This window comes from Microcaecilia unicolor, chromosome 3 (assembly GCF_901765095.1).
Source record: "Microcaecilia unicolor chromosome 3, aMicUni1.1, whole genome shotgun sequence".
Classification (NCBI taxonomy): domain Eukaryota; kingdom Metazoa; phylum Chordata; class Amphibia; order Gymnophiona; family Siphonopidae; genus Microcaecilia; species Microcaecilia unicolor.
The window spans coordinates 507,438,655-507,452,919 of NC_044033.1; the positions used below are offsets into that span (position 1 = coordinate 507,438,655).

General features: G+C 41.6%; 1 protein-coding gene across 1 annotated transcript in view; it reads right to left on the reverse strand.

Annotated features, from left to right (window-relative positions):
- The window catches only part of ZNF292 (zinc finger protein 292), a 325,625-nt gene extending 311,604 nt beyond the window's left edge, over window positions 1-14,021 (reverse strand). The window contains exon 1 of the mRNA XM_030199115.1: window positions 13,841-14,021. The gene's annotated coding sequence lies outside the window, so the exon portion shown is untranslated. The remainder of the gene's footprint in view (window positions 1-13,840) is intronic.
- Window positions 14,022-14,265: the final 244 nt, after the last annotated feature.

Consider the following 14,265-nt stretch of genomic DNA (forward strand, 5'->3'; position numbering starts at 1 on the left):
CACTCTCGCACACAGTCTCACTCTCTCTGTCACACTCACACATTCACTCTCGCTCTGTCACACACACTCACACATTCACTCTTTCTGTATCACACACTCACTCTCACACACACTCAGAGAAAAACCTTGCTAGCGTCCGTTTCATTTCTGTCAGAAATGGGCCTTTTTTTCCTAGTAACACAATAAAAACATAAGAACAGCCATACTGGTTCAGACCAATGGTCCATATAGCACTGTATCCGATTTCCAACAGTGGCCAATTCAGATCACAAGTACCTGGCTGAAACCCAATTTTACTCCCACGGCTGATTATTGCTATTCCCTGTATTGTGGAATTTGGGCAGGCTGAAATTACTTCAAAAGAATGCAGCTAGATTAATTTTCAGTTTGACTAAATCTGAACATGTATCTCTCTTTTTAAATGACTTACATTGGTTGCCTATCAGTTCACATGTAAAATTTAAAATAGCATGTCTAGTGTGAGTCTCTTCAAGGTATGTCCCCAGTTGACTTTCCATGTTTACTAAACATTCCTAGTTTCTGTTCTAGTTCTAGGTTCCCAACATTCTTAAATGTAGGTTTCCCTTCTATGCAAAATATATTAAAAATCAATGATGGAGCATTACTTTTCCTATCAAAAACTTAAAATTTGGAACACACCTAGACAAGAAAAATAAAACTTTTATTTTCAAAAAGCCCTAAAAAAAAACAAACAACAACTTACCTATTCTCTAGCAAGGAAGGTTCATGATTTTAAATATTATAATTGTGATAAATAATTTGGAACTTTTGTACACTCTTGATTGTAATCTACTTTGAATCCTTATTGGACATAAAGAACTAGATTCTACATATCATGCCTAAAAAACAAACAAAAAAAACAACTCAGCGCTGAAACACACTATGCTTAAATTTACATGTGGTTTATAGAATATGCTGAGCGCCCATGCACGCTACTAGATTTACAGGCTTATTTTCGAAAGAGAAGGGGGGGCATATTCCGACATAAATCGGGAGATGGCCGCCCTTCTCTCATGGGCGCCCAAATCGGTATAATCAAAAGCCGATTTTGGGCGCCTCCAACTGCAGTCCGTCACGGAGATGAACAAAGTTCCCGGGGGCATATCGGAAGGTAGCGAAGGCGGGAAAGGGGCATGCTTAAGAGATGGCTGCCCTCGGCCGATAATCGAAAAAAGAAGGGCGGCCGTAGCGAAAATTTGGTCCACTTTTTTTTTCACGACCAAGTCCCAAAAAACTGCCCGAACTGCCCAGATGACCACCGGAGGGAATCGGAGATGACCTCCCCTGACTCCCCCCGTGGTCACCAACCCCCTCCCACCAAAAAAAAAACAAAAACTTTTTTTTGCCAGCCTCAAATGTCATACCCAGCTCCATCACAGCAGTCAGTATGCAAGTTCTTGGTGGGTGCAATGCACTTCAGGCAGGTGGAAACAGGCCCAACCTCCCCCCCTACCTGTTACACTTGTGGTGGTAAATGGGAGCCCTCCAAACCCTCCCCCAAAACCCACTGTACCCACATCTAGGTGCCCCACTTCACCCATAAGTGCTATGGTAATGGTGTAGAGTTGTGGGGAGTGAGTTTTGAGGAGGATTTGTTTTGTTTTTATTTTTAAAAGTGTCCCCTAGGGTGCCTGGTTGGTGTCCTGGCATGTGAGGAGGACCAGTGCACTACAAATCCTGGCCCCTCCCACGACCAAATGCCTTGGATGTGTTCGTTTTTGAGATGGCCGCCTTCGGTTTCCATTATCGCCGAAAACAGAGCCCTGCCATCTCAAAGCCACCCAAATCCTAGGCATGTGGCCGGCCCCAACCGTATTATGAAAGACAAGATGGCCGCCCATCTTTTTCGATAATACGGTTGGGACCGCCCCTTCTCGTAGCCGTTCCCGGAGATGGGCGCCTTAGAGATGGACAGCCCCTTTCGACTATGCCCCTCTTAGTCTTGGGCAGATATGCCAAGTAAAACTTTGTGTAAACACCGACACCTAAATTAGGCACAGACCAGGTGTATTCTATAACCACATGCATAGATTTTAGAAACACTCACTACCTGCTTATTCCACACCCACATCCCCAACTATGCGACTTAGAATTTATGCACATCAAGTTATAGAATATGCTTGAACAGTTCTGGGTGTAAATTCTAAATGTCAATTAGTGTCAATAATTGCTTGTTAAGTGGCTTTTCTCTGCAGTGATTGGCTTGTTAACTAATTAATATGCACAGACAAATCCAGAATATGACTGGATTTGCGTGTGCAACTTAAATTGTGCTATATAAAACCCTGGGAAAAGTGAGCTATAAATGATAATACAGAATAGAACCTTACACCCATGCAAGAGTTAATTAGAAATTACCTAAATCTCTCAGATTTACTGCCGTTTGCCTCAGTTGTTTTAAAGGCCATCTTCTGTTCATGTGGAGGCTCATTTTCAAAAGCACACTGACTTATAAATTTATATATCCCCTCCGAAGGGACACCACCTTGTAAGTGGTGGAGGGGCTTCCATGTTTCAATGACTCAGAGGGCTATGGAGGTCAATAACGGAAACGCCCGAAGTGGGTTAGGATTTTCATGTGACCCGAGGAGGTCCTGGCGCAGCATCGACTCAGATAATAAACCAACTGGGGGATTGGAGAGTGAGCTCTTCCCCCCGAAGATATCTGGAGCGGTTTCTGTGGAGAAATTGGACTTGGTGAAGCCAATAATGTCATAATGGACGTACTATAGGAACTGCAGCATAATGTGAATAACTCTCTTCTTCAGATGTTTAAAATTTTTCACTATGTGAGTTAAAGAATTTATATTAATACTTATCTAACAAAGTGGAAGTCCAAGATATAAAAATAGAGACTTTGATTACGGAAATGGCTTCTCTATGAAAATCAGATAATTTGGTAATGAAGAATAGTTATCTTTCTTGTAAAAATTGGAATTTCTGGAGAACCAATTAAGGGAAAATAACTTGAGAATGATACATTTACCTATAATACCCTATATATCATCTACTGAATTCTTGAAGAAATATTTCTCTGATACTTTGCTAATACCTTCTGATAGCCTTCTTTTGGTGACAAATTATATTTCCTTTAAAATCTTCTTTATCAGAGAAAAGAGATGTAAGTTTAACTGACATTTTGGAAAATTCAGAAGTTATAGATAGAGTTATTATTAGTGACTTTCGTCTTTGATTTAGATAGGAACAATGTTTTGAAATTGTATTTCCGATACATGGTTGATAGTTTTTTGGGTTCAAAGATGCATATATTTCCTGACACATCAAGGGAATCACAGACTGGGAGGTGTGAAGTCTTGGCTTTTAAGCCAGAAATCATTGCCCTAGGTGGGACCTTCCTAGCGCGATTCCCTTGTAAGTGTTTTATTTCCTTATTTGTTTGAACCTAAGAAATTATAAGAGTTTGTGGAAACAGATGAAGAATCCTCTGCAGCAACTTCCTTCAGTTACCACTGTACCGGCTGCAATAACCGATTAACCTTCCTCCCTCAGAAAATGTGAACTGTAAGATTAACCATTTTGAGTTTTTCTTATTTTCTTAAAGATTGTTTTCCTGATCTTGGATCTTCCAATTGTGGACAATTATGTAAATATATATTGTTGAGAGAAAATGTTTTCCTTTTTATATTAATTTCTGTATTTCCTTACATTTATGTGCTAAATGTGAATGTAATTAAGTAAAATGATAAATAAATAAAATAATAAATTTATATATGTTGTTATATATGTTAATATGTAACTTCTTAAATCTATATGCTTTGAAAATTAATACCAAAGTGTAATATGCACAAACAACATAAGATATGCTTAAAAAGTATTTTTGATTAGTCCAGTGACACCCAGCGCCATTCGGACAGTTTCTGCATCTTTCTGCCACATACTCTTGGTCTGTTTGCATTTATTGGTACTGAGGATCTTCTGTTTCTTGACATGTAGCACAGAATAGTCACTTGGTTCTGGGGCTTCTGCTAGTAGTGCTGTTCTTGTAAGGTTTTCCTTTACCATAATGTCCAGTTTTCATGCAAGCAGACTGAGAAACTGTTGGACCTCGTGAGATTATTTATTTATAGCATTTATACCCCGCTCGATAGCAGGTTCAGTGCGGCTTACAAGGTATGGTACAAGGTATCATAGAGATAGCACAGTATATTACAAAGTATAACAGTGAAAGTCCAGTTGTATAGAGTAGGACAGTGGAAGAGAAGTAGGGGATAGGATTGGAGTATGGGTAGTGTTAGTGGTATGGATTGGGTTCGAGAGTTAAGTTGGGTTGTTTGGGTAGGCTTGTTTGAAGAGGTAAGTTTTCAGCAGCTTTCGGAAGGGTAGGTGTTCATTGGTTGTTCGGATGTGTCGAGGTATTGCGTTCCAAAGTTGGCTGCCTATAACGGAGAAATTGGAAGCGTAGTAGGTTTTGTATTTGAGGCCTTTGCAATTGGGAAGATGAAGATTGAGATATATTCAAGAAGATTTGGTCCCGTTCCTGGCAGGAAGATCGATCAAGGTGTTCGTGTAGCTTGAAGATTCGCCATGGAGGATCTTGTGGATCATTGTGTGAGCTTGAAGGCATCCAGATAGCAGATAAAATGTATATGAAGAGAAATAATCCAAATTATAGGTACATCATACTAGGTTTCATATTAGGATCACTATAGCAGGTGATTGAACTCCTCCTCTCAATATTTAGTGGTGGCCAAAAAAAGCAAACAAAATGTTCCGATTATTAGAAAAGGTATGGGGCCTAACAATGTTTCCACCACAGACTATATCAGAAATCTGACAGACACAACAGTGTTTAAAAAGCAATTAAAAAGGTCACCTATACTGTATGACAAATGGATAAGCTGAGATGTCAAGGGTTGATTAGGCTTTTGAATGGACTGGTTACGCACTGTATTGAATGTATTTGAAGTTTCACCTGACAAAGGACTGCAATGGATGTGTTAATGCTGGATTGTTTTTAACAGCTTTGCATTTTTTATTACTGTGTGTTTCAATGTAAAAATCTGTATGTTCATTGTAATCCACCTTGATTTTAGGCAGAATATAAATGATTAAAACCATAACCGTCACCCCATTGTGGAAACACTTGGTTATAGCAGAATTAGGAAAGGTACAGAGAAAGGGAGCTCTCCTATGAGGGAAGGTTAAACAGGTTAGTATTCTTCACCTTGAAGAAGAGAGGGCTGAGGGGAGATATAGCAGAGGTCTATGAAATGAGTGGAGTGGAATGAGTAAATGTGAATCAGTTGTACTCTTTCAAAAGGGCCAAAAGTGCAGAACAAGCCATAATCACATATTAAAACTGAACTATTAAGCTCTGGAATTCATTGCTAGAGGATGTGGTAAAAGTAGTTAGTGAGCTGTGTTTAAAAAGAAGGATTGAAAAAGTTCCTGGACGAAAATTCCATAAATTATTATTAAGCAGTATGCAATCTATTTACTTTATGGGATCTTGGCAGGTACTTATTGCCTGGACTGGCCCCAGAAGGAAAAAGGATACTGGGTTTGATGGACCTTTGATGTAACCAAGTTTAGCAGTTATTATGAGCATTTTTTTCTGTAAGAAAGGAGGTGTTTCTTGTGATTACAACTTCTTTCTGAACTGTACACAACTTTGTCATTCCTATTCATTTCATAATCCTGAAAACCTAGAGACTAGGCATGCCTCCAGGAAAGGGCTGAGCAGCACTTGTGTAAAATACACATACACATAGTAGCTTTCTCCTACAATCAAGATTTTTGTTATTGTGGGGTTTTTTTGTTTGTTTGTTTTACACACACATACACACTGAATAGAAAAGACACAATGAGGCATATTTTCAAAGCACTTTGGGAGGCTAAGTTCTATAGTACTACTACTACTACTATTTAGCATTTCTATAGCGCTACAAGGCATACGCAGCGCTGTACAAACATAGAAGAAAGACAGTCCCTGCTCAAAGAGCTTACAATCTAATAGACAAAAAATAAATAAAGTAAGCAAATCAAATCAATTAATGTGAACGGGAAGGAAGAGAGGAGGGTAGGTGGAGGCGAGTGGTTACAAGTGGTTACGAGTCAAAAGCAATGTTAAAGAGGTGGGTTTTCAGTCTAGATTTAAAGGTGGCCAAGGATGGGGCAAGACGTAGGGGCTCAGGAAGTTTATTCCAGGCGTAGGGTGCAGCGAGATAGAAGGCACGAAGTCTGGAGTTGGCAGTAGTGGAGAAGGGAACAGATAAGAAGGATTTATCCATGGAGCGGAGTGCACGGGAAGGGGTGTAGGGAAGGACGAGTGTGGAGAGATACTGGGGAGCAGCAGAGTGAATACATTTATAGGTTAGTAGAAGAAGTTTGAACAGGATGCGAAAACGGATAGGGAGCCAGTGAAGGGTCTTGAGGAGAGGGGTAGTATGAGTAAAGCGACCCTGGCGGAAGATGAGACGGGCAGCAGAGTTTTGAACCGACTGGAGAGGGGAGAGGTGACTAAGTGGGAGGCCAGCAAGAAGCAGATTGCAGTAGTCTAAACGAGAGGTGACAAGGGTGTGGATGAGGGTTTTGGTAGAGTGCTCGGAAAGAAAGGGGCGGATTTTACGGATGTTGTAAAGAAAGAAACGACAGGTCTTGGCGGTCTGCTGGATATGAGCAGAGAAGGAGAGAGAAGAGTCAAAGATGACCCCAAGGTTTCGAGCTGAGGAGACAGGGAGAATGAGAGAGCCATCAACAGAAATAGAAAACGGGGGGAGCGGGGAGGTGGGTTTGGGGGGGAAAATGAGAAGCTCGGTTTTGGTCATATTTAATTTCAGGTGGCGTTGAGACATCCAGGCAGCAATGTCAGACAAGCACGCTGAAACTTTGGTTTGGATGCAAGGTGAGATATCAGGGGTAGAAAGGTAGATTTGGGAGTCATCAGCATAGAGGTGGTAGGAAAAGCCATGGGATGAGATTAATGAACCAAGGGAAGAAGTGTAGATAGAAAAGAGGAGGGGACCAAGAACAGAACCCTGAGGTACACCGACAGGCAGAGGGATAGAAGTAGAAGAGGATCCACCAGAGTGAACACTAAAGGTGCGGAGGGAGAGGTAGGAAGAGAACCAGGAAAGGACAGAGCCCTGGAATCCAAGTGAGGACAGGATATCGAGAAGTATGCTGTGATCGACAGTGTCAAAAGCAGCGGAAAGATCAAGAAGAATGAGGATGGAATATTGACCTCTGGATTTAGCCAGTAATAGGTCATTGGAGACTTTAGTAAGCGCAGTTTCAGTTGAGTGGAGAGGGCGAAAACCAGATTGTAATGGGTCAAGAATAGCATGTGAGGAGAGAAAATCAAGGCAGCGGCGGTGAACAGCACGCTCAAGTAATTTGGAGAGAAAAGGAAGGAGGGAGATGGGTCGGTAATTAGAGGGACAAGTAGGGTCAAGTGAAGGCTTCTTAAGGAGAGGTGTGACCACAGCATGTTTAAAGGAAGCAGGGACAGTCGCAGTGGAAAGTGAGAGGTTGAGAATGTGACAGATAAAAGGAATAAGAGTAGGAGAGATGGCATTAAGAAGGTGGGTGGGAATGGGATCAGAGGAACAGGTGGTACATTTTGAGGAAGAAAGGAGAAGTGTAGTTTCCTCAATAGTAACTTCAGGAAAGGAGGAAAGGGAATGAGGGGAAGGAGAGAGAGGGGAACGGACTAGTGGAGGGAGAGCTGGTGAGGTAGAGAAAGCAAGGTTTATCTTTTGAACCTTGTTGTGAAAGAATTCAGCAAGGGTCTGAGGAGATAATGAAGGGGGAGTTGGGGGAGGGGGCACCTTGAGGAGAGAGTTCAATGTGGTGAAGAGAAGTCGAGGATTAGAGCCAAGAGAGTTGGTCAGTTGGATATAATAATCCTGTTTGGCACGTAAAAGAGCAGATTGGAAGGAGGTCAGCATGAACTTAAAGTGTAAGAAATCAGCAAGGGCCCGAGATTTCCGCCAGAGGTTTCTATGGACCTTTGGGAGGCTAAGTGCTTTGAAAATAAGCCTCAATGTCTCATCCTATCTTCACAATATAACTCAAATAAACACAATACCATAAACACTCCAGAATACACTCTTCCGGTCTCTGACAGTTTGAAAATTCTGGGAGTCACAATTGACCGAAATCTCACACCAGAAGACCATGCGAAAAATACAGCAAAGAAAATGTTCCACGCAATGTGGAAACTTAAAAGGATCAAACCTTACTTCCCAAGGGAAATATTCCGCAGCCTGGTACAATCAATGGTGCTAAGCCACCTGCCATCTATGCTGGATGCAAAGAACAAATCATTAAGAAGCTTCAAACCGCTCAAAACACAGCAGCCAGATTCATATTTGGGAAAGCGAAATACAAAAGTGCCAAACCCCTAAGAGAAAAACTACACTGGCTCCCACTAAAAGAACGAATTGCATTCAAAGTCTGCACCCTGGTCCACAAAATTATACACAGGGAAGCCCCGACTTACATGTCAGACCTTATAGACCTACCTACTAGGTACGCAAAAAGATCAGCACGCACATGCCTCAACCTCGACTACCCCAACTATAAAGGACTAAAATACAAGTCCACATACGCAACCAGCTTCTCCTACATTTGTACGCAAATATGGACTGCACTACCGAAGGCCATAAAAACAACGCAAGGTCTAGCTACCTTCCGAAGGCTACTGAAAACTGACCTGTTCAAGAAGGCATAAACAACCATCCTAATTACTAAACAACAAGACTGATTACGAACGAAACAGAACCGATCTCTCATCACATGACTTATTAACCTCATTGCTATTAATGAACCAACACTACCACTTCTAACCTAATGTCGAAAATGATTTCTTTATAAATGACGACCCAACGTATGTTACAATCCAATCTATTACTCAGGAACTTATATGCAATACCATAACGTATTTTTCTCTACCATGTATGTAAGCAACTTAATGCAGTACACTTTAACCCTATGTCGAATAAGATCTCTCTATAATTGATGACATAACATAGATTACAGTCCAATCCATCACGCAGGAACCTATATGCAATACCATAATGTATTCTTTTACCATGTATATACGCACTTGAATACAATATCATTTGTAATTCTGTTAACCGGAAATGGCAAGCGCCACTACGACAAATGTAAGCCACATTGAGCCTGCAAATTGGTGGGAAAATGTGGGATACAAATGCTACAAATAAATAAGTGCACACATTCATTGTAAAAACCACATGAAAATAATTTAGGTAGATTCACTCAGTTCAATCATCTTACTACCACATTGCTAGATATACTAAAGAGCAACACCAATGCTGGGATTTAATAAGTTGGTAGCGTGGCTGGCTGTGCACTAGTGCCGACACAGCCCATTAACTTTGACTGTGCTGTGTCGGCAATGCTTTGCGGAAGCCACTAGCACAGCTTAGTAAACAGACCCCTAAATCATTGTTTAGCATAAAATGAGACATATTTATCAATACAAATCAAACCAAACAAGGCAGGTGATATGGAAGTCGAGTGAAAGAAATAGTTCCGAGAGTGGCCAGAAGTTCAATATCTGCAAAGAAAAGCTTATTCTCCAATGAAAATAACATACCATCCAGACCATACACGGCCCATGTTACAGTAATATGCCTTCTACAGAGGTCACGACAGAATACCAAAAAAAAAAACAGTATGAAACTACTACTACTAAGCATTTATATAGCGCTACAAGGCGTACGCAGCGCTGCACAAACATAGAAGAAAGACAGTCGCTGCTCAAAGAGCTTACAATCTAATAGACAAAAAATAAAGTAAGCAAATCAAATCAATTAATGTGTGCAGGAAGGAGGAGAGGAGGGTAGGTGGAGGCAAGTGGTTACGAGTCAAAAGCAATGTCAAAGAGGTGGGCTTTCAGTCTAGATTTAAAGGTGGCCAAGGATGGGGCAAGACGTAGGGGCTCAGGAAGTTTATTCCAGGCGTAGGGTGCAGCAATATTAGCAAGTAAGCCAAAGATCAGCAACTGCAGCTCAATGCTAATATTGAGGGGGTTTTCCATATTGTTTGTTGTTATTTTTTTTGGTATTCAGTCAAGTGATGACCCCTGAAGAAGACATATTGACAAAACATGAGCGTTATATGTTATTTTCACTAGAGAATAAACTTTTCTTTGGAGATATTGGACTTCCGGCCGTTCTTGGAACTATTTCTTCAACACATTTACTAATAACCAGCCCTGTTTTAGACAGAAGTTAGAAACTGGAATTCAGGCATCTAAGTTGTGGCATGTTCAATTCCAGTAGTATTTTAGAAAAGAATCTGTGGACAGTATTTTCTAAAACACATAAAGAATGAATGCATATACATCAGTTATGTGTGATGAAACATCAATGGAGACAACTTGGCTACATACATATCCAAGTATCAGCTCTAACAAGTTTAAGATGCCATCTTAGAAGCCAGACGTGTGTGCGTGTGTGTGTTATTTAGGAAACTTGCGTATTTAAAGGCTCCCAATTTAAATACAGAGGTCACAGTTATTTGCTACTACAGATCTGGTGGAGAAAAACAAACACTGGAGGAATCATGGGGAGGAAGGGTGACCTCCCCATATCCCTCCTGGAGATACAAATATACACACAAATCTCCATTTGAGAAAGGAATGTATTTTTTTTTTTTTTGGGGGGGGGGGGGAGGGACCATACCCTATTGCCATAAGCAGATAGCTCAAATTCCACTTGTAAATTGGGTTTTCCACATCTATTCAGGATATATGTTTAGATGCCAATATTTACATATGGAAATTGCAAACAGGGCTTGTAATAAGAGTGAATGTATGCTAACAGTGACATTAAATTTAGACCATAGTGCTTTGTGCAATCAAAATGTACCCCTAAGCTACCAAAACAAGTTTTGCGAATTTTGAATTATCTCCAGTACGAATTTATTTATATTTATTTGTTGCATTTATACCCCGCTCTTTCCCGCTCGGTAGCAGGCTCAGTGCGGCTTACATAGTATGGAATTACATAGTATCACAGAAAGAACACAGCTGTAGCAATAGTAGAGGTATGATGTGGTTGTTAGGAAATAGGTTGAGATAGGTGAAATGGGCAGGGGATGTAGGGGTAGGAGAGGTAGGAGTGGGTTCATAGGTTAAGTCTGGTCATCTGGGTAGGCTTGTTTGAAGAGGTAAGTTTTTAGCAACTTCCGGAAGGGTAGATGGACGCTAACTGTTCGAATGAGTCTTGGTAAAGCATTCCAGAGTTGGCTGCCTATAACAGAGAAGTTGGATGCGTAGTACGTTTTGTACTTGAGACCTCTGCTGTTGGGAAGGTGTAGATTGAGATATGTTCAAGAGGATTTTGATCCGTTTCTAGCTGGTCGGTCATGTAGCTTGGAGATTCTCCGTAGATAATCTTGTGAATCAGTGATTGGACTTTGAAGTTTATTCGTTCATTGACAGGGAGCCAATGGAGTTTTTCACGAAGAGGTGTTGCGCTTTCAAATCGTGATTTACCAAAAATGAGTCTGGCTGCCGTGTTCTGGGCGGTCTGGAGTTTTTTCAGGATTTGGGCCTTACAGCCAATGAAAATGCTGTTGCAGTAGTCAGCGTGGATTGTACCAAATTGCGGAAAGTTTTAGACAGCTATCCATCATTTATCCACCATCATTAATTCATATCACTAACTGAGCTGTCACATTTAACCATACTAAAACAATCTTGCATATAAATTCAGTGCAGCCTCTCTTTTTTACATTTCTTAATACAATTTTTTTAAATTGTCTCAAGTTTTTGCTGAAGACAAAACTGTTTACTTGTATCAAAGTGCTGAAGATTAATCTAATGGTTAGAGTGGGTTCAAACTTCACTGCTGTTCCTTGTGATTTTGGGCAAATCACTTAATCCCCCATTGCCTCAGGTACAAACATACTGCTCCCCTCCCCCCCCCCCCCCCCCCACCGGATTCTATATAGCTTGCCTAGAGATCTGTGTAGAAATCTAGATGTACTCCATAACAACGCGTGTGTTAATTGGCTTAACGAGCTAATCTGCAATAACACAAGCAATAATGAGCATCACCAATTAGAATTTACGTACACAACTCGCTAATATTCTGTAATGAACTGCACCTAAATTATAATGCGTGCAGTTAAAAAGGGGTGTGGCTATAGGCGTGGAAATGGGCATTTCGTGGGTGTTCCAAAATGTACACTGTTATAGAATATGGCCCAGTGTGCGTAAATCTACTCACAGTGATTTAGGCCATGTTTTCGTTGTCCTAAATGGATGCACATAGTTTTAGGCACTAGAATTTCCGTCTAAGCTTATTCTACATACTGCGCCTAAATCTAGGTGCTATTTACAGAATCGTGCAGTTATTTTATGCACCATATATAGAATCTGACCAAGTCTTCTGGGAACAGGGAAATAAATACTTGTGTGCCTTGACAAAACTCGCCTTGCTTGAGCTGCTATTGAAAAGCAAACAAAATGTAAATCCAAATCCAAAAGGTAATATATTCAAATGTGTCACAATTGTGCCTAGAAATTACCAATTATTTTATATTACACTCATTCTGAATTATTTTTTCATTCTACAGAAGACGTGTACTACTGTGAAAAGCATGAAAAGCTTCTTACAATTCTGCAAAATATTGATCTACACGTTTAATATCTTACTGAACTTTTTACTACAGAAAAATATAATTAAGAGATATCTGCAAATCATAACTGTTAGGAAATATACAAAGAGAATGAATGAATCAAAGGTTTACCATGAAATCAAATGCCTGCCAAAGCTCATTGTAGTAAGTACAGACTGTTGGGAATGGGGAACCTTTCCCTGATTAAAGATAACTGCATACACTTAAGCTCAATTAAAAGAAAAAATATATATAAAAAATTAATAAAACCACTCAGGGAAAAATAAAGAATCAACAAACAGAACGAAAATACACACACAAACGAATTTACGTTGAAACAGTAAGTTTCCAATAATGCACTTTTGGAAAGCACCGTTTCCTTGGAACACCTGCATTATTTGTGTACATCAACCAAATATTTTAAGCCTCAGAGAATGCACAAAAAAAAAAAAAATTCTGGCTGACAATCTTAAACCGATCGCAAATCATACGAAATTTCAAAACACAGCCAGTGCACGTTTTCCCCACTCTAAAGCCTACAGCAGCAAAAGTAAACAAAATGGAATTCTTAAACTCATCCACGGGGGTACACGACCTGAACAATCACAAGAACACGTAAATCGGGATTTCCAGACCACGAGTAAACAAAGGAGGCCTTTAATTCGGACCCTCGCAGTACAGAACCACCATCATAAAGACCTTCTTCATCACCACCACCACCACCGCCGAGAAAGCCCTACTTTTTTAAATGGCGATTCTCTGAGCAATGGAATCGCAGCAGCGCATAATTACAAACTGGTCTGCACCAAAACGGGAAGAAAACAAGGGGAGAAAAAAAAATGGACGGGGGGCGGGGACGGCAAATGAAAGGAGATGAAAACACTGGAGTGAGAGGGGGGAGGGGGCACCGTAGAAGGACATCCAGGCTGCGAGATCCGGGAGAAAAACGGTAAAGAGGGTAAAATCTCAGCCCGTTTCCCTAAAGTCATAACAAACAAGGCGGTTCTTGCAACCCGCCTACTAAGCCCAGCGTGCGGAGAGGTAAAACCACAAGGGCACAAGAAACGACCTGCTAAATCCGGCGCAGCCCCTCTGTCTCCATTATCGGCCACCCCCCGACAACTAGACCCAACCACCACAGCAGCTCCTCACACACAAAGGGCCGGGGAAGAAGAAGGGGGCCGCGTTCTCTGTCTCTCACCTGACAGAAGCGCTGGCAGTAGTCGGTGGCCGCCTGCACCCCGGACTCTCCGCTTTCCCTCAGCCGGCTCTCCAGCTCCTGCAGCCGCACGCTCAGGTAGGGGCGCCTCGGACGGCGCGGCGACCGCGCTGTCCGCCTCGCCTCCGCCGCTGCCCTCCTGCTCGGCCTCCTCGTCCGCCATCTTCACACCCAGCTCCGTCGCGTACGCACACTAGACTCGGGGTCACGTGGTAAACAATGCCACGTTCTAGAGCGAGCGACGGAGGGGGCGGGGTCACGTGCCGCGCGCGCGCGCGGGGTGTGCAGCAACGGCACAGCACAGCAGGACAGGTTCTTTTCTCAGGTGGTTGTTTTGGTTCTCGGGGGGGCTTGTCACCTCTCGTTTAGACTACTGCAATCTGCTTCTTGCTGGCCTCCCACTTAGT